The 22441-nt window shown below is 43.5% G+C and overlaps 1 pseudogene; it reads right to left on the bottom strand.

The window, feature by feature from the left end:
* Positions 1–841: 841 nt before the first annotated feature.
* Positions 842–22441, bottom strand: part of LOC119404029 (uncharacterized) — a 43209-nt pseudogene continuing 21609 nt past the window's right edge.

The following is a 22441-nucleotide window of genomic DNA, read 5'->3' as shown; positions in this document are numbered from 1 at the left end:
GCAGCCCTGAGAAAACGGAACTTTAAAAACCCGCGCCGTTCTCCACTGTAACGTCAAGTTCTTTTTCCAATGAATCAATCACAAACCCACAAGCAGCATTTTATTACATCTTGCGATGTTCGGAAAGTTCTTTTTTATCATAAGTAGCTTGAATACTTGGGATAATTTGTACTCGGGACTCTTGACGTAATAGGGATCGTTCCAAAACGTCCCACTAGAGCACTGCTATTGATAATATTGACGTTTTAGACGTTCTCACGCATTGACCTATCACTCTGACAAATTTTTATTGTCCATTTAACATATGAACTTCCAAGTTCCTTGGTTTCATTATCTGCTGGTTTTCATTAAGGTTGTGTCAAACAAAAAGAAACGAGCCCTCAAAATTCCCTTCCTTCACCGATGCAAAATTATGGTAATTCATTCCTTTGTGATTGAATAAAAAACAACGTAGAATTATTGGGGTTATCACAAACCACATGGACATTCAAACTTGTCTCACATCCTGTGGGCCATAGGCTCTTATTGTTGTAGAGTTGAACCAGTCTATTGTATTAGCACGTGTGCACACAATTTATCGATAACAGAGGCGATGACAAGACTCCTGCCTTTATCATAGCACCCATCCCATTTGGCACTCTGTGCTGCTGCAGTATGTACTGACTGCTTTCATTAAACAATGTTGTTCACTCTTCTATTGCTGGCCCACTTAGACAGCCTAAATGCCAATCCTAAAAGGCCTCGGGAATCACGTAACAATTGTGAACCAATGGTGTTGATGCTTTGTGTAAGGGAAGTTGATTTAATGCAGAAAACAGCTGAAGTGACACAGAAAGGAAGCTCCACTGCAGATTATTCTTTATTACAGAGCTAGATTCTTGAACAACCAAAAATACAAGCCGTTACTTGAGTACAGGGTAACAAGCTCTGCTACAACACTTCGTTCCGTATATTCACAGGTGCACACCACAGCAACGGCTCCGCTGGAGCAGGCACCAAATGCTCAATCAACACTTGAAGGCAGGCGATTAACATGGATAACAAAGAAATTTCTTTTGAAATGTGTGAGCGCACGGAAAGAAAGGACTAGATAAAAACTACCAGAAATAAGCCCATCTTAAAAGATGGGTTTAAAGCTGGCTGAGTCAATCATTCTATAAAATCACACAGAACAGCACCACACAATCACATCAACTGAAAGTAGGCCTGATTTGGCAAGCCTGGCCAAAAAAAGAAAGACAAGCTCAAAAATAGCATTTCAAGACACCACACTCTGGCACTGCTACCGAGCACTTCAATAACCTGGCAAGGAAAAGCAGTTTCCCCTTTCGACACCTTGTATCAGCTGACAAGTTTCTTTTTCTCACCTGGCACAAAATAAAATGCTCATCACTTCATGCAGCACCAATATACGAACAACAAAAAACCACGTAAAACAAGTACAGCTCTTACAGAACCAGCCTAAGTGATGTCCAGTGGCCATCCACTGTTTTTTATTAGTGCAGATTTCCTAACCTTATCACACCATCCAGTTGTGAATAAAAATTACTACAGGGCACTGTTGCTCTCCACCTACTACGAGAGATCGTTGCACTACTGGCAGCTTCAGACGTCCTCTTGGCCACATCTGTAATGTCTAACCATCAGCGAGCATCGGGTGGTTATTGGTCTGTTCTTTAGAGGGAGAAATGGCAAAGTGCATTTCCCTTTTAATGTAAATATTCTCCTTCTAATTGTGTTTCTGCAAAGCAGTACCACTGGAAGTTTGGTGTATGACCTACGACACTGCATCAACTACTTTTGGCTCTGTTCCTCTGGCCTTGAAGGCTTGAACAACTGAAAGGAGTGTTCGGGCAAGGAAGCTTCAAAAACAATGAACTACTGGCCGAATGTATGACGTCTGCAATTGTGAGAGTTAAAATTACTGTGCAAGTCAACTGCGGTGCAGAATGATGGGAAAACAAAACTTACAAAGGGGCTTCAGTTCTTGCAGTACAAAATGTCACCAAGGGTGAACACATTCGACAGACGTATCTTGTTGACTTGAAAGAAGACAGCCCAGTATGATATCAACTCAATGCTTATATTTAGAGTCATACTGACTCCATCTTCAAGCAGCAGTGTCCTTTTTATAGTCTTTACTTTTGCCTTCCTCCAGATGGGCAGCACCATGAAAGCTTACAGTAAACAATGGAGGGAGTTGACTGGTTCAAACTCATCTCTGTATTTTGTATTTGCCGGGGTTCCAAAAAGGGGCATTTAACTAGCTGTCCTTCATCCTCCAAGTTGGTGGTCATGTGTCTTCGAATGTTCCATTGTCCATTTGAAATTGCGGAGGTCATTTGCATGCTGTCAGAGGCACTCTGGAAGGCCCATCTCTAGCTTCTGTAAGCCACACATAACACGGACGAAGAACACAGGACAAGTGTCCGCTGTTACTGTCTTTCGCGCTTACAGAAGCTATGGATCAGTACCAACTAGCCCGATCTCAGTGCTTGCTAAGGCCCATCTCACTGACATAGAAAAACTCAAAATCAGAGAAGGTGATCGCACACAATCTGCCATGCCTCATCTACAGAGCAGAATGCTCCAAGGCGCACAACCACCTACATTCAATAGTGATCTTAGATGAAAGAAACCTGGCTAAATGCCTCCTTTTGACGTCCTGGCATATACAGGTTACAAAGACGACTGAAACATGTTGGTGGGTTAGAGATCACAATAGATTGTGTAAGCGTGCGTGAATGATCACACGGAAGGAAACGCTGCATCTCTGTTACTTTCTAGGTCTTTGTACAGTCATGCTCACACATTCTATCCCAGATACAAAATTGAATATGAACCAGTCAATGGGCCTTTGTACTGTACGCAGAAGGTGATCGGAGGGGAGATGACAGAAAAGACCATAAAAGCGACACTGCTGGAACGGCACACTTGAAGGAAAAGTTGGTCTGACTCAGAATCATTGAGCGTATTGGTTCCGCTGCAGAGCATATTGAGCTGTTCTCTTTGAGGAATGTCTCCTACCTTTTGTGGTACCAGAAAAGGGTGACACCGTGTCTTGCATTAGTGCCTCGTGCAAACAGCTGCATATGTGGTGCCATAAGGAGTCTTCTTAAGTGTGGTGGTATAAAATACATCACGAGAGCAGTATCCTCAAGAGGCATAATAAACCTGAAGGAAACAATATTTTACCAGTGCCTGCTTTCCTTTAATTGGAACAGGGCAGGAATTGAGGAGAAGATCAAGGCTTGAAGATATGAAAAAATCTTGAACGACGGGTGTCGCTAGAGCTAACGTTTCAACCAAGGGACCAGTCTTCTTCGAGGCAGGAACCTGTCGAAACATTGGCTCTAGTCACAGCCCTTGTTCAAAGATTTTTCATTCCTTTAATTAGGTTAGGTGAATTGATGAGTATACTAGAGGCACGACGGCTGCTGGATGGAAACGCACACAGACTGCCGCATCTGTGGAAGAGGGCATGACGGCTGCAGTTGCAGAGGTGGCCACAGAGCAAGGACAGAGGGAAATTGGTGCCGACAACACCATGACGGCAGCTACTGCAGCAAATTGCTTAGTGGTTGTCACATGACTTCTTCCATACATACTGTCTATTTTTTTTTATAACAGTGATCCCACTTAGTTGCTCCTATCGGCTTTTTCACTCCTATCTATTGTAGTCATGACATATCATGCATTAAGTCTAGTCCGCTCGCGCAATCTATTTCATTATCCACTTAAGTTCTTGACTATGTGCAGAGCAGGACCAACTCTTTGCTTTGTTGTTGAAAGGATAAACCACAATGCGAGTAGCAACATTTTGTGCAATGAGTGTGAGCAAAAGTGGCTGTTATTTTTATAAGCATGTCAAGCATTGCTTGTACTTTTAACAAAGTTATCTCGATTCTTGTGACGCTGCTTCAGCACCTTTGAACTTTCCCAGCTGAAAATGCTTGACAAGTATTTATTTGAAACATGTGACAATGCACGTTCACATAGTTCATGAACGCAAAATATAATGACAAACTTACTTTTAAATTTTGCATGATATACAATACAAGATAATAGCGGGTTTGATAGGATAGTGGCACATGCCTTGCAGCTTTGTTGAAGGGGCTGCGGAAAAATATACTTAATTAGAAATGGCTTGCAAAATTCTTGACTGTTCTCAACAGGACATGACAACAAGTTGCCATATATATAAGGCTGATTATTGGAGTGAATAGTAGTGAAATCTCCAAAAATGAAGCTGACAATAAGATAATAATAATATATCTGGAGTTTAACGCCCCAAAATCACGATATGATCATGAGGGATGCCGTAATGGAGGGCTGCGGAAATTTGGACCACCTGGGGTTCTTTAACGTGCACCTAAACCTAAGTACAAGCTGACAATAAGAGGCCACAATTCAAATTTCTTTAGCTAAAATAAAGTGAAACAATCAAATGGCATTGATCTCAAGCTCAATGCAAGCTATATATTCACACCTGACATTCGCTTACCCAGTTTCTTCACGATGGGTCAAGCGATAACCACATTTTCATGTTCACACATGTAGTACCATGCAAATCCGTGACGCTTGCAGAACAGTAGGACAACAGAGCAGACATGCTTTTGTAAACAATATATATAATAGAAAAAGAAACAGTAATAGATGAGAGAACCACGACGACGAAGACTGCCAGAAGACAAGCGCGGAGTCTCTCACCGAAACAGCGACGAAGATTTGCCACTGCCTGTAGTACATCGGTTTACACCAAGAGACCAAAACAGGTGGTCTTATGGTTGGTACAGACAGGAAGTAACATTCGAATGCTCCAGGTAAGCCCCGAAGCATTCAAAGGAACATTGTGAAATACTTTTGAGGAAATTGCTCTGACCTTTGTTCTCTTGATTGGACTGGCAATGGCGATGCGACGGTTGAACGGATTTGAAAGCTGGTCCAAAAACCACTGTCAAGAAAAGTTTTGAGGCTGTGAGGAGAGTTAACGGGCTTCGTGTAAAGGTGTTAAGAGATGAAAAAAAATCATGGCAAGGAAGAAGCCCAGACTTTCTACGAAATAAATTGACTTGAATTGGTGTCTTTTGTCGTGATTTGATGCTGAATATTGAAATTCAACGTGGAACTAAAATTACAGCCAGGCAAATGTCTAAGTGGCTCAAATACACTTTTGTGAGATGGTTGCACACATGCTAAGCATTAATTTGTGGCTGTAGTATGCGATACTTTATCATATGGGTACTATAAGCATGTTTGGAGGAAGGAAAATGTTTTATCTTATTTGATGTTAAATGAAAAGGGGCAGCCGCAATTTTCAAATTCGTTTTTCCGAACGAAATAATAAATCTGAAGGGACAAACTAACAGCCAAATAAAGAATTTTGATGCATTAGCCAAGGTCTAACACCTCCAGATCAGCAAAATATGCCCATAATTACTTCTTTCATGAGAAGCGAATGGTGCATGAAGTGGCAAATAGCTGCAAGTAAGAGCCGTAGTTAATCGATATGTACGCTAGGTGGATTTGAAAAGATTTTCCACGTCACCAGGAAGACGATCCCACTCACGACACCCTTCGGTGGCGTTGCAGTGGTGGCCCGTGTAACTGGTCCCATCAAGCCGGTTTCATACCGTGCGCGTTTCCATCCAGTGGCCGTGCTACAGTAGACAACACTGGGCCTGAAAAAAGCCTCTGCAGCAGTGATGGCATTGATCGGAAGTGCTCTGTGGCAGCAAGCGGCAGTGCTTGACATGTCGAGTGCATGTATCCCACAACATTCTGAAATAGGTCCATGTGAAAATCCCATTAGGTTGGAACACAACAGAACGAAACATCAGGACAAACATTGACTGCAGAAAATATAAGCTAACCATTTCGCACAGAAAGCTTGAACGTGATAAAATTAAAAATCACTGTAAAGTTAGCTCACGTACATTGAAAAATGTCAGCTGGGTGATAATACTATTGCTTTCTTTGACAGTGCCCAACATTGTGGATATGCACTGGCTCCACATGGTCAGATTCTCTTTTTGAATCGCTAGTGTCACAGCCTGGCAAAACTACTGTTCAGCCAGCCCTGTTGACATTATACTAAATTTACTTCTGTAGTCGGTGTTTGTCTATATACCATGTCAAGACCCCATTTTCGGATTTATGCAAGAAAGACTACCAGTGTGAAGAGTATATTTAAAAAATAATAACAAATTAGTATGTGGGCTATGAGCATTCAAATTATTCCTTGTTACACATCTGAAGACATGTATGTTGAGGCTGAATCCAAGACAGGCCTTATTTGTATGACTTACAGAAGAGTTCACTTCAGGCCATAAATAAGCATCTATGGCATTTCAGGGAATAACAAGTAAAACTACTTTAAAAATAAATACAGATGTCCCAAATTTAAGAAAAAGATCACTTAGAAAAACTTAAAGGAATATTACAAAGCAATCAACAATGCTTAACAAAAGCAGGACACTTGAATGGTTTGCCATAAATAGGACAGCTTAAGTTTTTAGTAATACTGCGACTGCTTATTCTCTTGCATGGTGCCAGCACCGATGCTTGGAGTCAATAACCAAACCACAATATTTCTTGAAACAGTAACTAGCAACAAACAAAGTACAATCCTGAAGTGTCCGGACTACAGCACAAACCAGCAAAGAGATATCGAATGCAAAGAAACTCTCGGCATGCTGGTGTTCACTCAGAAACAGACGATCATAACATGAACAGCAGCTTGCCAAGTAGTGCAGGTTTTGCAAAGCTGAACCATGTACATACATCATAGTTTCAATATTGTCCGCGTGCAAACTGAGAGCTGAAACATTACAGAAAAGAACTCCTTGTTCAGCAAGCTTTTGCTAAGCACACACAATGAAAGCTCAATACAATAAACAAATTACTGGGTACAACAAAGCAAAATCTGAAATGTTTCTCACTGTTATCAAACCAGCTTACAGAAACAGTGGATGACAACTTCTTGTATAACATGTGAATACATGTGACTTGCTTCATTGATTCCATGCTGGCTTTCCTCTTGGATAAGGTTTGGCTTGCACTTCTCTGACTGGTGGGGCACAATTCAGGCCACACATCATCTGTCCACTTGTAGAGCAAGACAACCACACTTGTCTCCGCACACACTAATTACATCACAGCCCAACAAGGTTGCCCCATTAGGAAATTATTCTGGCTTCAGCACTTGACATGCTGCCTATTACAGACAACCAAAGGTGGCAGCTTTGTCTAAAAATCAAAAATCAATTTCAGAAGTATCAGTAAGGCATCGAATATTTCCTGGCAGGAAGACGGAAAAAAATATTTTGCCATCTCATTAGTCACCAATGAATGGCGCATCATGGCCGGAGCAGTAGAGCTTGCTTTGAAAACTGTGAACATGCAATGTTATGGATGTGCATGTTTGTAATACACTGCATGCAACTAATTCTTTGTGTATTTTCAACCAATTCGGACAAAGGAAGACAAACGGGCAGGGACTGAACCTAAGTACAGCTCAGAACGTTTATGGATAGCACGTTCCCTGCAAAGGGTTAAAAAAAAATGCAAAAAAAATGTTCCTTCATTCTTTTTTCTTTTGTTTGACGCAACATGTCTTGCTTCAAATACCCTAGCAGCCCCAATTAGCAGCTGTACTTTGTTCTAAGCGTGCAGCATAATGCTAGAACAAACCCTGCACAGACATGACAAACTTTGACCTGGTATATTTGTGTACAATGCAATGTTTGGCTAGACTGCCACCTTGGACAAATGGGAAGCCTCTGTTCCCCACTACGGAGTGCCTCGTATCATGGTATTAGCATGTAAAACCACAGAATGAAATGCAATTCAATTCGGTGCTGCTCTTAAACAGGTCTAAATGGTATGCAAACGCATTGTGTGTGACATGTCCTGCTGCCTCCAATGCATGCAAAACTACCACATTTTCGAACATCAACTCAACACGTGCATCTCAAGAAACCCACACAATTAGCCATGCCACATGTGATTAAATAAATGCAAGCATAAAGGGCTTGCAAAGCTCTGCGCACAAGAGCCAACAAAGCTATCCAAACCAAAAGGATGAGAGACTAGGTGGGTTGGTCAAGGTCCATTTTTAAGGGGGTATGGTAGGTAGGGTAGATCGACTAAAAAAGCGATTTTTTATTTTACTACTAAAAAATATTACACACTCTCAGGAAAGGAACAAAACTGTGCATTGGCAAACGCGTAGGAGTGTTCCAAGCCATTTAAAAATGGCGTGAAAGACTGCGTATCCGTCATGAGCGCAGAACCCTTTTCCATCATTGTTTCTGCATGTATGTATTTCTTTATAATAACTATGGCTAGATCAGTTATTCACTTCCTAGCATTTTCATATGTTTTGGTCGCAACATTTTCCACCAAAATCCTTTTGAAGCATAATCACTGCTGTATGATGCAAGCACATTCCGTGCGTGTTTTTAAACATAAAGGCGTGTTGTTACCATCAATCTTTCGCATAATTTTTAGACTTGATGTACCTTTTCTGGAAAACTATCCGACCGAGTGCACTGACATTTTCTCAGATTATACCTAATTTCCTTCCAAATAGTATGAACCTAAAACACTAAAAAACAGTTTAAGTTATCTTTAAGAAAAAAAAAGGTTATCATATTTTCCGGTGTACAAGCCGCACCTTTGAATAAGATGCACCCCCTACTTTTACGACTTTTGCGGGAAAAAATTATATATAACACACACCTTTGTATAAGACTCATCTGTTTTTAACTCTGTCAACATGATAAAACACAACGATGCATGCAGAGTACATTCATTGCAAAATACGTAGTCAGCAGTATAAAACTTGTATATAAAGCTGTCTTAAGGCACAGAAAACCACTATTTATTCCACTGTATTCGAAGTAACATCCTCCGGCGCACTGTCAAAAGTTCTATCGCCTCGGTTGGCAGCATCGCTGGGTTGCCGTTGTTGGCCTCCGAGTAACTTTTAAGCGCCATTGTAAGCAACTTGAAGCACGTAGTTGGCGTTGCCTCTACTATGGTGGCGACCATACCTCTACAAGACTCTATTAGAATGGGAGAGTGGGTCCACTGGAGTGGGCGGCAAGCGGCACGCGTGAAGCAAAAAGCGTTGAAAATTTGTGGTGGCACTGCAGTCGCCTTCACCTGAAACTCCGTCCACTCTGGCGGTTGGGTCGGCAACGCCCTTGCTGACTGTGAGAGCGCTGAGCTGTCGTCTGCTCGACGCGGCATCGTCTGCGTGACGCACCACCGCTTGTGCGTTGTTTTTACCATTCGTTTGCTAGCTTCTTTCTTTCAACCTTGTTGGTGCAAAAAAAGAATCAAACAAAATGAAGGTAGCATGGTTGTTATTAGCTACAAGCAGGGTATTTAGCGCAATAAATGTAGTGCCTCCCTTTAGTTGAATTATTCGCTAGGCATGGTGTGATGTCATCCACGGCTTTACACAAACACTGCTGCAACGCTGCGGGATATGCATGAGACGCGACTGCTGCCGTCGCTGCTGCAACCATGGCAAGATCAGACGTAACTATGGTAACCTTCAGGTGAAGGCGACGGTGGCGCCGCCTGGATTTTCAGAAAAAAAGCGCCTCAGCGCGGAGCCCTGCGTAGACCCGTTCCCCCATTCTAGTACACTCTAGCGACGTTTCATGCGGAAACTGATGATGATACTGAAGTGGTGCTTTCGCTTTTGTAACTGATACTGTGGGTGCTACTATAATGTTACAAAGAACCGTTGTGGTGCCCTTTTTTTAGTTATTGCCTCTGTTCTGTGGGTTTAATGCTTCGTTTAAGAACCAACAATTCTAACAGTAGAAGAGGGCACGTCCGCAATCTCCATGATTGCTGCACTGCTTGAACAGCAACTAACTGACATCTAAGGCCAAAGCTGCTTCATTGTTATAACAAGATTAGATACAATTTTACTAATCCTCTCGCGCTCAGTTTATCGTACTCATGAATTAAATACGGATGTATTGCTCTCGCAGAATCGCATTACTTTTTGCGTGTATAAGACACACTGTTGTACAAGACACACCAGTGAAAATATTGGACAAAAGGTGCATCTTATACACCGGAAAATAGGTAATTGGAATGTCTCTCTCGCGGCAAGCAACAAGTAAGGACTAAAATTTTTTTTTTTTTTTTGTGAGATAAATGCAGGAGTCCATTCTTATAGGTAGGGATTAATGCCAAGATCATGTGGAATAAGGGCGAAAAATTGCATGGTCATACTGTTTTTCGTTTCTGAGAAAAGGTACAATTAACATTGTACAACGGTCTAAAATTTGGTACTCAACAAGAAAAAAATGTCACAGTTTCGCCGCAAGGGCGAAGCAATGAATGCGATAGCAAGAAAAGCGGCCCGTGATGGACGCGCTGCTACGCTGCAGAAACAACTGCCCCCCGGCAGCAACTACTGCGCGAGCAGACAGAGGAAGGGCAAGGTTCTCCCTGCCTGCGCAAATATTAGAAGTGAGCGAGCTCGCCGATGACTTTTAAATGCGCATGTTGCGCTCTTCGCGCCATCTCGCTGGTAATGAAGAAACGCTTATAAGCGCCTGCCGTCTCGGAGGACTGCCAGCGGTAAAGGGTGTGTATATAACGCTCGCCGCTAGCTACCTGAAGGATCTGCGTCTTGTGGTGTAGTGGTTAGTGCCACGTGCTGCGGAGTGAGAGGTCGCTGGTTCGATTCCTAACTTCGAAAGCATTTTTCTGAATTTTTTCTTTGAGACTTTTATATATATATACATACTTATACATATACGGTGCATGAATGCGGTGGCAAAAACCAGCCGAGACTGTCCATATAATTGCTATCGCAATAAAACTAAGAAAAGCTACAAAGTCAAAATAACACAGAGTGAAGGCCACAAGCTTTCTTATTGAGGACGCAACATTTCACAACAACATATGGAAATGTTCCTGAGATATAAAGCTGAAACCAGGAGCCCCAGGGTTTTATCCCTTAAGGCGGCGTGAAAGAAGACTGCAGAAGAAGGCACTGAACGTCAAGAATACCAGATGACGCGGCTGATTACAGAAGCACGTAACATAGCCATACTTGGCGACGCATGTGTCAGCAACTCATTGATTTCTGTCTCCAAAAAAGAGTTGTGATATCTATGCACAATGCGAATTCTTCGTTTAAGTGATTAGGTCAATCTGAAAAGTGCCTTGTGGTTTGCAGATTTTTGGTCATTTGGTTTCAATGAAGAGCACGAGTCACACGACAGTGAGTGGTACACTCAAACCTCATTATAACAAAGTCACGTCTGACACGAAAATAGGTTCGTTATATACAAAAATTCGTTATAAATGTATATTTGTAACACTGTATCTATGACAAGACTACCGTATTTACCCGCATAATTTGCGCCCTCGCATAATTTGCGCACCCCTAATATTTAGCCAGCTTTGCTAAAAAAAAATATTTACTCGCATATTTTGCGCTCCCCGCCCCGCGCGAGCCAGCTCGCCGGCGCGCGCGCACGGGGAAACTTTGGACGGCCGCGCCTTCACGGCCCTCACCGAGCAGGCGAGCGCAGTCATACACAAGAGTGCGAAGTCCCTTCTTCCGATTACTTCGTTCTATTCTCCGGAAACCGCCGAGACCGTACTAACCGTACCCGAACACTCAAACCTGTGTTCACGGGTTGTCGGAAGTTCGAGCGTTCTCCCGCCGTGAGAATGCATGCACGCGACACGGCACGGACTACTTTCTGCATCGGAGGCGTGCGAGGGACCCTCCTCCTCTGCGTCCGCGCGTCCGCGCTGCGACGCAGCCTTCGTTGATTTCGGAAGTTTAGGTTTCGCGATCAGACAGTTGCGTTTTCACTGTTCTCTTGCGCTGGGCTACAATAACTATTCGGCAAAATTCAAGCTCACTGTTATAGAATTTGCCTAAGGAAACGGGAACCGTGCCGCAGAAGAGTTCGCTTTTTAATACAAGACCGGGAAGGAGACCGTTCCGAGGACCGAAGCATGGAAAGTTTCCTACCGTTGAAGACCTTTTCAAATATGTGCGAGAGCTTAGGCCCACCGGTATCACCGTGCCGTGGCACCTCGTTACTCCCAGCATTGTTGCGAAGAGCTTCAAGAAGATCGCCTCAACGCACTCGACAGAACCAAGGACGACGCACTTTGGGAGGGCGGTGACAGCGGCCGCGGCGATGATTCTCAGTCGGACTTCTCAGCCAGTGATTCTTACTAGACCGTGCATGACCGAATCTGGCTGGTTAAAGTACGTGCTAATTCTGTTAAAAACCCTTCGTTTGCGCTATAATTTATTTTCTTCTTTAATGTATTATATTGTGTGTGTTAGGACTATACATTGTGCGTTATTTCAGATGTGCTCGCGAAATCTCCGCGTAATTTGCGCACCCCCTTTTCGGAGCTTCAAATTCGCAAAAAAAAGTGCGCAAATTATGCGAGTAAATACGGTATTCTTCACTTGCTTCGCTAAAACCGATGATTCGTGATATCCGTGTTCGTTATATTGAGGTTTGAGTATGCAAATGCTGCTGGAAAGTGAAAATGAACATTTGTTGCAAGTTAGCGCTGTGTGTCGTACGTTCTTTCTGGTGTCCCTGCCCATTGCCGCGTTACAACGAAGCTTAAAAAACAGAACAGGCCCTTGCCCTGCAGTGAGCATAGTCAGGCTGTTGACAACACAATTGACAATTGGAAGTATATACTCGAAAACTATTCCAAAATACTGCAGTACAAATACTAGAAGCTATTCAATTCAAATCAAATATTATAATGCTATTTGATAATTAAATATAATTTCCGGGGTATTACATGATGAAACCACAATATGATTATGAGGCACACCGTAGTGGAGATAATTTCGACTACCTGGGGTTCACACTGACGGCGCACAGTACGCGTGCCTACAACACCATTTGAGCATTCGCACAGCCCTACTATTGAGTTATTTAGTGTGCATACAGAGCACAGTGTTCCGGCTTCTTCAAGATGCCAGATAGAAGTTGAACACCTTAACTGCTAAGACATTTGCAGACCTGGTGTCAAGCCATCTGTAACAGAAGCGCAACGGCTCAGGTGACACAGTTGGAGCCACTGCAGCCATCGAGCAACGAGCTTCAGGTGGTGCTGACTTCTGGAATGCCAGGCAGCACTCGGCATTCAGAAGACACGTCCCATGATGGTTTGGTTCTGCGACAGCCGAAAGTGTCATTCCTTTAAAGTGAGTGTGGCAGTTGGTTTATGGAGCTGTCTCGTTCGGTCTCGATCATGGCCTCATCCTCGTCTTCCGGGTCGGCATGAGGCATTCGCAAGCAGAGTCTGAAACCATGCAGGAATGAACTGTTGCTCGGTCAAGGCATTCCGATGTGCATAACAGTCTTCATGAAAACTTAAGGCCCTGACAAAGCCTCTTTAAGACTCGCAGAGTACACCGCTAGCATTACTAGTGCCACGTGCGCTTAACTCTTTATTTTATTTATTGCAGCTTCACCTATAAAAAGCTGTTACCATTGCTTGGCATAGGCCGTGCCGCATTGTTTGGGAAACTTCTCCATTGTTTTGGAGTATTCTGATAAGATTGCATCCACAACATGAGCAGTCAAGATTATTCTAGAGCTAACGCGAAGAGCAGTGAAAAATCATGTATAAAAGACAACGCGTTCTGCCGACAATCAGATTAACCCTTTGCAGTCCGAAACCCTTTCCCACCTTCCATCCATTCTGGTCCGAAAGCAAAAGACTCAAAGCTCGAAAGAAGCTTACTTACTCTTTTACAAATGGCACATAATGTAGTGAGAACATGCGCGCGTGAATCAACCACGAAAGGACTTGTCCAGCAGTGCCCGACCACGGACTGTTGTGGCCGTGTTGCGTTGTCCGGCAGGGGCCGACAATGGACCGTAAAGGGTTAATGATGGCTGACGACTGTGACGCTGCTATCAGTGTACATGCTTGCACTTTGACATTTCATTTCGTGGGCACAAGTTCACCCAATAAAGAGTTTTGTCTCCAACAGCCTGACTGCCACCTTCTTCACCATCCCGACCACATGACACTTCTTGGTGGAGGTGCTGGTTCCTTCATCTCCCCGATGCCCTCGAAAAGCCGTGAACCAAGCCCACAATGGGAACAAGAATGCACCAAAGCCCAAAGAAGACATGACTCCACTTTTCCACCAAGCTGAAGCTGCCATGAAAGAGGTGAAAAATGTTTGCTTCCTTACGCAGGGAGCGAAACAGGAACTGTTTGCAGGACTGGTATGCAACCCACTGAAGACAGTTATTGAATTTCTCACGTACGCTGCAAGAATTGAGAAGTCACTTCAGAAGCAACTGAGAGTGGCCCCTCTCATGGCCCCTCTCCATTGCCACTGGGGACAGCTCAAAGCGCTCGTTCGTGACATTTCACACCCTTTCAGTCGCAACGTAACAGCAGGGTTCTCAATGCATTGGATCCCATGGGAGCTATGCCGGGACTGGCTGAAAACGAGTTAGCAGCCAAGAAGACGTAGCACCCAGGAATATAACGGGTGCTACATAGTAGGGTTCCATCTTGTAACGTTAATCAAAGGGATCCTCACTAGTTTGAACTCCAGTCACTTCGAACAGATCTTCAATCCATAATGACGACTAGAACTGCGCTAAAAACACAAAGACAAAGACGAGGAAAACAGCACTTGCGCAGTGTCTTTCCTTTTTCTGGGCAGACGAGGGAAAGTAGACGCCCAGAGAAGTTCCGTAGCTTTTGCTGCTGCACGTTTCCAGTCCTTAAAGTCCCTGTCACGACGCTGCAGATCCTCGTCACACTTGCCACAAGCCACATACAGGCAGTCCTGAAAGAAGAGTGCTTGCCTCCACCATTCTGACCGGATGATGCGATTCACCCTTCGTGCATGGCCCACGGATGGTTGAAGAAAACCAAATAGAGCCTGCGTTTCCGAGGCGATGGTTCCTTGCTCAAATGCCAAGCTGAAATCCTGGCTTTAAAGACACATAATGCCACTAGGGATGCTAGACGTGCAGAGTCTGAGAAGAATCCCGGAGGCAGGACGAAACTGCACGAGTCCCGTTTTCCTCGTCTTTGTCTTTGTGTTTTTAGCGCAGTTTTAGTCGTCATTATGAATTTAAACCAACTAGCCCGACATTGGTGCTCTACTTCAGATTTTCAATACCCTCAGAGTTCGAATTACCTGAGATTCGACTGAATCTGCCCTAGCATGAATCTTTTATGCAACTAACAAGGTGAACACGTATAGCTCCAGAACGTCTGATAAAGCTTAGAATGACAGGAAGTTGAGCTAATTCATCATAAAAGAAGGTAGGGATATAAGCATGGACACGAGAGAAGAGATCGAGAGATATGTGGTATTCATGGCGCAAGGTCCAATGGTGGCCAAGAGAGCGCATGGTCATGGTAAAGGATGTGATCAATAATGATGTTAAGTGGCTGTATATGATGTTAAGTGACTGAATTTCTGAACTAATGGGGCCAAATTCACGAGGTTTCAACGTGAAGTCAATGTCTCTAGAGGCCATACTCACATTAGCGCAGCCAACGGGAACAGCTGCAGGGCGGCACCGATGAGGAACGGCAGTCCCGGCTGGTAGCTCAGGGCGGCATTGAACACCAGTGAAGAGAAGATGTCTCCAAATGCGGGCACGAGCGATTCACACGTCGTCCAGAAGGAGAACACCTTGGCTGCATGTAGGAACAACACGCAGACTGTACCTCTTTCTTCTGATTGCACGAACAAATTCATGCTCTTAAGGTGGATGGAGAAGTAATGCTTCAACAACATTTACACCTGCGAACCCAAAGCACAGAAACATCTTTTGTTCAATCTGTGATCTTGTGTTCTGTTTGCACTATGTCAAGTTCTAGAGCCAACTCCTGTGCATTTCCCTCATCTCAAGCTGTGAAGGTCAAACGTGTGGAAATAGACATGAGCTGAGGTTTTATGCACTGATACTTGAGCCGAGGAAAGGGCAACTTTCTTATGAACAAGGCAGCTCTTGCAGTGCGAATTGCAAACCTGAAGGAGTCAAGCTGACAGCCAAGGCAGGAATGGTTGTGCTCTCCTTAATGGAGATGGAAATTGAACACTAGAAAATCTAAGTTGTACTACAGTAAAATCTCGCTACAAGAGACACTTGGTTATAGGAGGCATCTGAAAATGGTTTGGTTGGTTTTCCTATGTTCGCCACATCAAAAACATCACACAAGAGACATGGTTACAAGAGATAAATATTCTTGAACACAGGTTGTGAAGACATGTTTTTGCAAGCAAAAGTAAACCCTTATTCTATTGCCCACATAACACCTTGTTCTCGTCCAAGATATAAGACTAGCAAACACCTTCAAGATGACATTACAGTTAAGAGCGCCGGAAGTGATTACGTCCATCATATAAAATCTAGTTTTACCAGCACTACTTCATACGCTCAGGCTCGAATGTTCACTTTGTCATGAACAGCACATTGGCGAAACAGGACCGCCTGTTAATCTTAGATTAAATAGGCATCGCGCGAACATGGCGAAGAAATTCCTGAAAGCAGTGGCACAGCATTTTAATGTGGCAGGTCACAACTTAGATGATATCAAACTTTACATAAGTCAAACTTCTGGTCCCTGAGAGACAGAAAATATAAAAAGTTGTATGTTATTCACAAGTTATCAAACACCAGCTAATAGGTATAAACGTTTCACAGGTAGCTCTTGAATCTGTCCAATACGGTAAAATGACAACTGGTGAAAATTAACCCTTTTACTACGCATTTTTAACCGCTCTGACCGTGAATACAATGGCGTTTTTAGTTTTTTCTGAACCCCAGATGATTCATGGAATGCCCCCAACCCTGTGCTTTGAACACGAACAAGAAAAACCCCTGCAGGAAGCGTGCACCCACCTCCACTGGTTTTCTTTCCTTTGGTGATGTATACGCCATTCCCCATCCACTCTGACAAGCCAGGCTGCCTGAATATACCCTCCCCCTAATCCTTTTTTTTCCTGCACTTTCCGTCTCTCCCCTTTTGTGGTCGGGGGCGAGTGAGCAAAGCACGCAGATACGCACAGCTAAGGAAATCATCTGCTGCACTGAAGAAGACAAGACCACTCGTCGACACCCTGTGTTCAATAATATTCACTGCTTCATGCATCCTGAACTTCTGCCCTGTATGGTTACCAGAGGCACTTGGTCACTAAGGACAACTTTCTAAGGTCCCCAAAATAAATCCTTCACTGTAAAGAAGAGACACAATGCAGATGCACTCCCGCAAAGCGGCCAACATGGTATTACCAACTGTCATACGCTGCAATTATCATTTCCTTTGTTCAATCTGCCTTTTTCACGATACCACGGCCCATGCGCCCTTCCCCTAGCAGAAAAGTTGCAAAACTTCTCTTCATTTCAGAAACTTTGTCTCTGGCAATACCCGGTCGTCCCGGCCCTACCAACACGACAGAGGGCAGCACAGGAAAATGAAAAAAAAAAAAAAAAAACGGATTATGTTCCGTTCTGCAGCCGGATGTCGTTTCTCACGCAGTTGCGGCTATAAATTGCACTGAACTCTCTGTCACAATGCTTTCATAATCACTGTCGCTCTCCCACACTGACTCCGCGCGGAGTACCGAGTTGGATTTCCGTGGCAGCATCTACGGTGCTTGTTGTTTTGTATGCCACTAGTATCTAACAGCACTTCAAAGGTGTTGTGAGCAACACGAAGGCTTGCCAAGTGCAGCGCTTTACCTCCAGAAGCTGGGAAGGGAGCTAATTAGGGGTGTGCAAATAGTGAAATTTCATTTCAAATCGAATAGTGCCAAATAGCGGCCAAAAATATCAAACTGAATATTGAATACAAAAGATTTTACTGAAAATTGAAAGAAAGAAAAAAAAAATGAATTCTGCTCATGTCCTCGAGCACATAACGCAGTGAGTAACTGCTACGTAAAGACTGCAGATTGTCATGCCGAAACACAAGCTGTTCCACATGACCAGGCTTCAGGTTCTCTTGCTGTGATGTTACGGTGTTTCCTGAAGTTCCTGAAGTGTGAAACATGAGCACACTGCCACCTCAGTAGCAGGGATGAGAAAATATCGCAAAGCAATTTTGGAGATACCTGGATAAAGTGCAGTTCCATGCTCTTTCCAGTATTTCAAAGTATCATCCTTTCTTGAGATCAGGGGCTCATTGAATTATTTTTGAACTTCTTGACTACAAAGTCTGAGCTCAGTGTGCTTGTTATTTATTGACGCTAGCTGTTCCACAGTCTCCTAGAATGTTCCCTGGCCTTCTTTGCTGGAGCCGTGACGTGCGGAAATGACATAATCTCCTTTAAAACGTTCATTTTTGCTGCATACTGCCGGAGAATGGAATGCCCGTCCATCCGATATTGCCCTCATCACCGACATTGCTCAATTCAAAGCTGCCATTGAAGACCATCTTTCAAGACATGAAACCTAACCTGACCCGCCAGTTTTTTCGTTCGCCCACCCCTCATGTAATGTCCCATGTGGGACCTTTGAGGTATTATGAATAAATGAATAAATAAATGAATAAAATAAACATGTGCTCGCTTTTGAACCAGGATGTCGGTGAAAGTTTCAACAAAACACACACTCTTACAACGTTAGCGTTAGTTTTAGCCACCCCAACCTTACCAAGGTTCACCACTGGCCTTTGTTGCGTCTTAGATATTCGCCCTGTTGAATTATTCAAAACTTTGAATACAGTTGAACCCCTTTATAAGAGGCACTGATATAAGAGACACGTGGGGTATAAGAGACACCAGTGTGCTACATGAAAGTAAGGGTTGATAGGAAAATGCATAACTTAGTACCCTGCTTATAAGAGACGCCTCATATAACAGGCAAGAATTTCTCCCCCATGCGTGCCTCTTATAAAGGGGTTCAACTGTACTAGCTATTTCGAAAGTCGAATCGAATTATTCGATTAGGTATTATTCAATTCAAATTCGAAACTCGAATATTCGCACATCGCTAAAGCTAGTATAATCCACGGCCAACATAGCAACGTGCAAACATTCAGTGACAGGCATCTCAAGGTTTTGCCAAAGCCCAAAGACGACGAGAGGAAGAAAAGAAAGATTGTGGAGCTTGTGTCGCAGCTGCAGTGTCCCCTTTAGAGCACAAACTGCTGTTACATGAAGTGTGCTTAGGAGAGTGATAATGGAACACTGTGGCACTCACTGGCTTCGTGAGGGCTAATGAGTTTGGAGGCATAGGATGATATCCCGATGCCTGCTGCTCCACCAGGGGCCCCAAGGACATAACCTGCAAGGACAGCAAGTGTGTTGAGAGCAGGGCATAGGACAACAACCCTTGCCCGCACTGTTTATTATCGATTCTTTTCACATTTCACTTCACATTTGCTGTGATTTGCGATGAAATTATCACATAACCAAAATCACTAGCAAAGCAATAACTAGATTACCCTGTTCCCCATTCTTCATGCAAGAGAAAGTTTATAGTGAGCAAAACTTCGAACTTTCTTGAGTATGCTAATATTGTTTGGGACCCCTTGACTTATCTTGAAAAGAGTTCAAAACAAGGTGATGACATTTATGCTTAATCACTACGACAGGGTGCCAATTGCTGGCAAAAGCTGGTCTAAAACCCACCCAGAGAGGAATAAAACTGCACGATTACATTTCATATTTAAAATAGTTAAAGGGTACCTCTATGCAGCACTGGTAGTTGGGCGAGTTGCTATGGGTTCATGATTATGAAGACACAAAGACAAGTGCTGGACTCTCAACTAATCTTTATTCACTTCGACACACATTTTTATACCCACACATGGTCACACACGGCATAAAAAAACAAAAGAAACAATAAAGATATCAAATGTACCGCAGAAGAATTGACATTTGGGCAAGTTGGAATTGGTTATAGTACATCTTTGAAATGGGAATGAAAAACGAGGACATGAGACAAAGTACAACACACCACACAGTGCCTTCTCACAACTAACTTTATTATAAATAACACTCACTGTTTACCGTAAACCTTGATCAAAGTACCATGTGCTCTTACATCACTGATGGCCAAAAGAGAAGGAAAAAACATGTGCTCATGCAAAGATTAGAAATGGTTACAAAAACGATGATCACATGCATGATGATGAAATTTCTTTCCTCAATTGTTTGATTACGTGGTAAGAAAGTGTACATGTGATCACCGTTTTCGTAACCGTTTCTAATCTTTGCAGGAGCACGTTTCTTCCTTCTCGTTTTGGCCATCAGTGATGTAAGAGCACGTGCTACTTGGTCAAGGTTTAAATGGTGAGTGTTATTTCTAATAAAGTTAGTTGTGAGAAGGCGCTGCGTGGTGTGTTGTACTTTGTCTCGTGTCCTCGTCTTTTGCTGCCCATTTCAAAGATGCATAAGATATCCAATTTGCCTATTCAAATACAAAATTTCTCTTTGCAGCGGTGCGATAGATGAAACACTGATACACGAATCTTTGTTATTACGAATGTGCAAAGTCTCAATTATCGCGCGAGTTGTCTGGTAATGATTCCTGGCGATGATGTTAGTTTTGCTGAATTGAGGAATGCACCGCACTCCTTGCAGTGCACAGCTATATGTGATAGGCCATCAGCACGTGTGGTGGCCTCATGTTCTTTTAATCTAGCATTTACACACCTTCCGGTCTGCCCTATTTATACACTGTCACATTACAAAGGAAGGTTGTACAGTACCCCCGTCCTGAAGTTATTTCCCGACCACAAACAAAAAGTGCACTGCATCACAAAGGGCTGCATGCACCCTTACGATGCCCTTTTCTTTTGCTTATCTTTTACTTCTTATGCCTTAGGAGAAATTCTCTGGAAAAAACCTAAACTGACAACGTGGAGAAATGAGACCTCAAACCTTGCTTCTCAAATGCGACTGCGGCAAACTATAACTCGTATGTTTGTTTTTTTTTTTTGCACTGACATACGGGCTAGTTATGAAGATACATGAGAGGTGTTAGTGATGTAGTTGCCTTCTTTTATTGCAGCAGCCTGGTTTGTGTTACCAAACGATAAACTTCCGGAATGCACTTCTACTGACTCAGCAACTCGCTCCCACGCGAAGCCACACAGCAAGAAACGCATGTTTTCTTGGCCGCAGAGTATGACACACTGAAAAATTTAATATTGCAGTGAGCTGCCTCCACGCGACACCCACACAAAGTTATTGGTAAAAAAATTAAGGCATCTTCACACTAGTAGTGTCAAGCCTGAAGGAAGTGCAGAGCAGGGCAGCCTTCTTTGTCTCTCTTCGATTTTCTCTTTTTTTCCTCCTCTCTTTCTTTCTTTTTCTGTTTTCCAGTCTTTTCTGTGTCTTTCTTTTTCTTTATTTCTATTTCTTTCTATTTTCTTTCCTATTCTTCCTTAAATTTTTTTCTCTCTCTTTCTATTTCTCGCTTGCTTCCTCTTTTTCAATTTTTATACGAAGTTTTGCCAGCACTCGAACAAGGGGAAGAAGACTTCACCTTGGCGCGAGCGCATGCTCAATATGTTACAGTTGGCTATGGTATATGTTGTTGTGCCCACGTTAACGTAATCATCAGGGCGCTCAAAGAACAAGAGGAAGAAGACTTCTCTTTGGCGCGCTCTGATGGCTATGCTTTCCCTGCATTACGCCAAGCTACGATGACAGCAGCCTACGACAGCATGGCCTCCTAAAGTGCTCTGCACTTAAAAGAACGCAGAGAAAAAAAGACTCACTGAGGTAGTACATCCATTCGTGTGTGGAGATGCCCTTGAGGGCATTCTGCAGAGCAAAGGCGACCACTCCGAGACAGGCCAGCACAAGATCCCGGACCTGCAGTAGCCGACTGAGCACCACCACGCACACGGCTGTGGCCAGCAGTTGCACCAGGCCAAAGAACGCCGTCACGTTGGAGAATTTGACGGGACTCCAGTCGAAGCGGGTCTCCGTGTAGAAATAATTGATGTTGCGCGCCGCTGCACGTGAGGGAAAGTCACACACTCAAGGGCCTGTGCAGAATGAAAGGTTTCTTTCAAAAAGCACCACTGAAAATGTGAGCTTTGCAAAAGTGTACCATATGTTTTCAATGCTTCAGTGTTTGTGTTACATAGACACTTGGGACAAAGGAATAAATTGTGGCTAGCCTTAGAGAGCCCTAAATAACGTAGTTTGCTTTTCTGAATTAAGATAAGGAGGCATCTTGACTTAAATTGAAATTAGCAAAATACCTCTATACTCAAACCCCCTTATAACAATGTTCAGGTGCCACGGAAATCGCACTGTTATAACTGACATTTGTTATGACTGTGTTGAGTAGAGCATGGCCAGTCGCCTTCCCCTCCCGGCTGCCGACAGTGTAGACTCGTCTAATGCTCCTGCGTGCTTCAATCACGTCTAACAGACCACAGCTGTGAGCATTCAAGAATA

The sequence above is a fragment of the Rhipicephalus sanguineus genome, chromosome 9 (assembly GCF_013339695.2).
Source record: "Rhipicephalus sanguineus isolate Rsan-2018 chromosome 9, BIME_Rsan_1.4, whole genome shotgun sequence".
NCBI classification, from domain to species: domain Eukaryota; kingdom Metazoa; phylum Arthropoda; class Arachnida; order Ixodida; family Ixodidae; genus Rhipicephalus; species Rhipicephalus sanguineus.
Note: the sequence above shows the minus strand (reverse complement) of the source record. Positions and strands in the feature narration are given on the sequence as shown.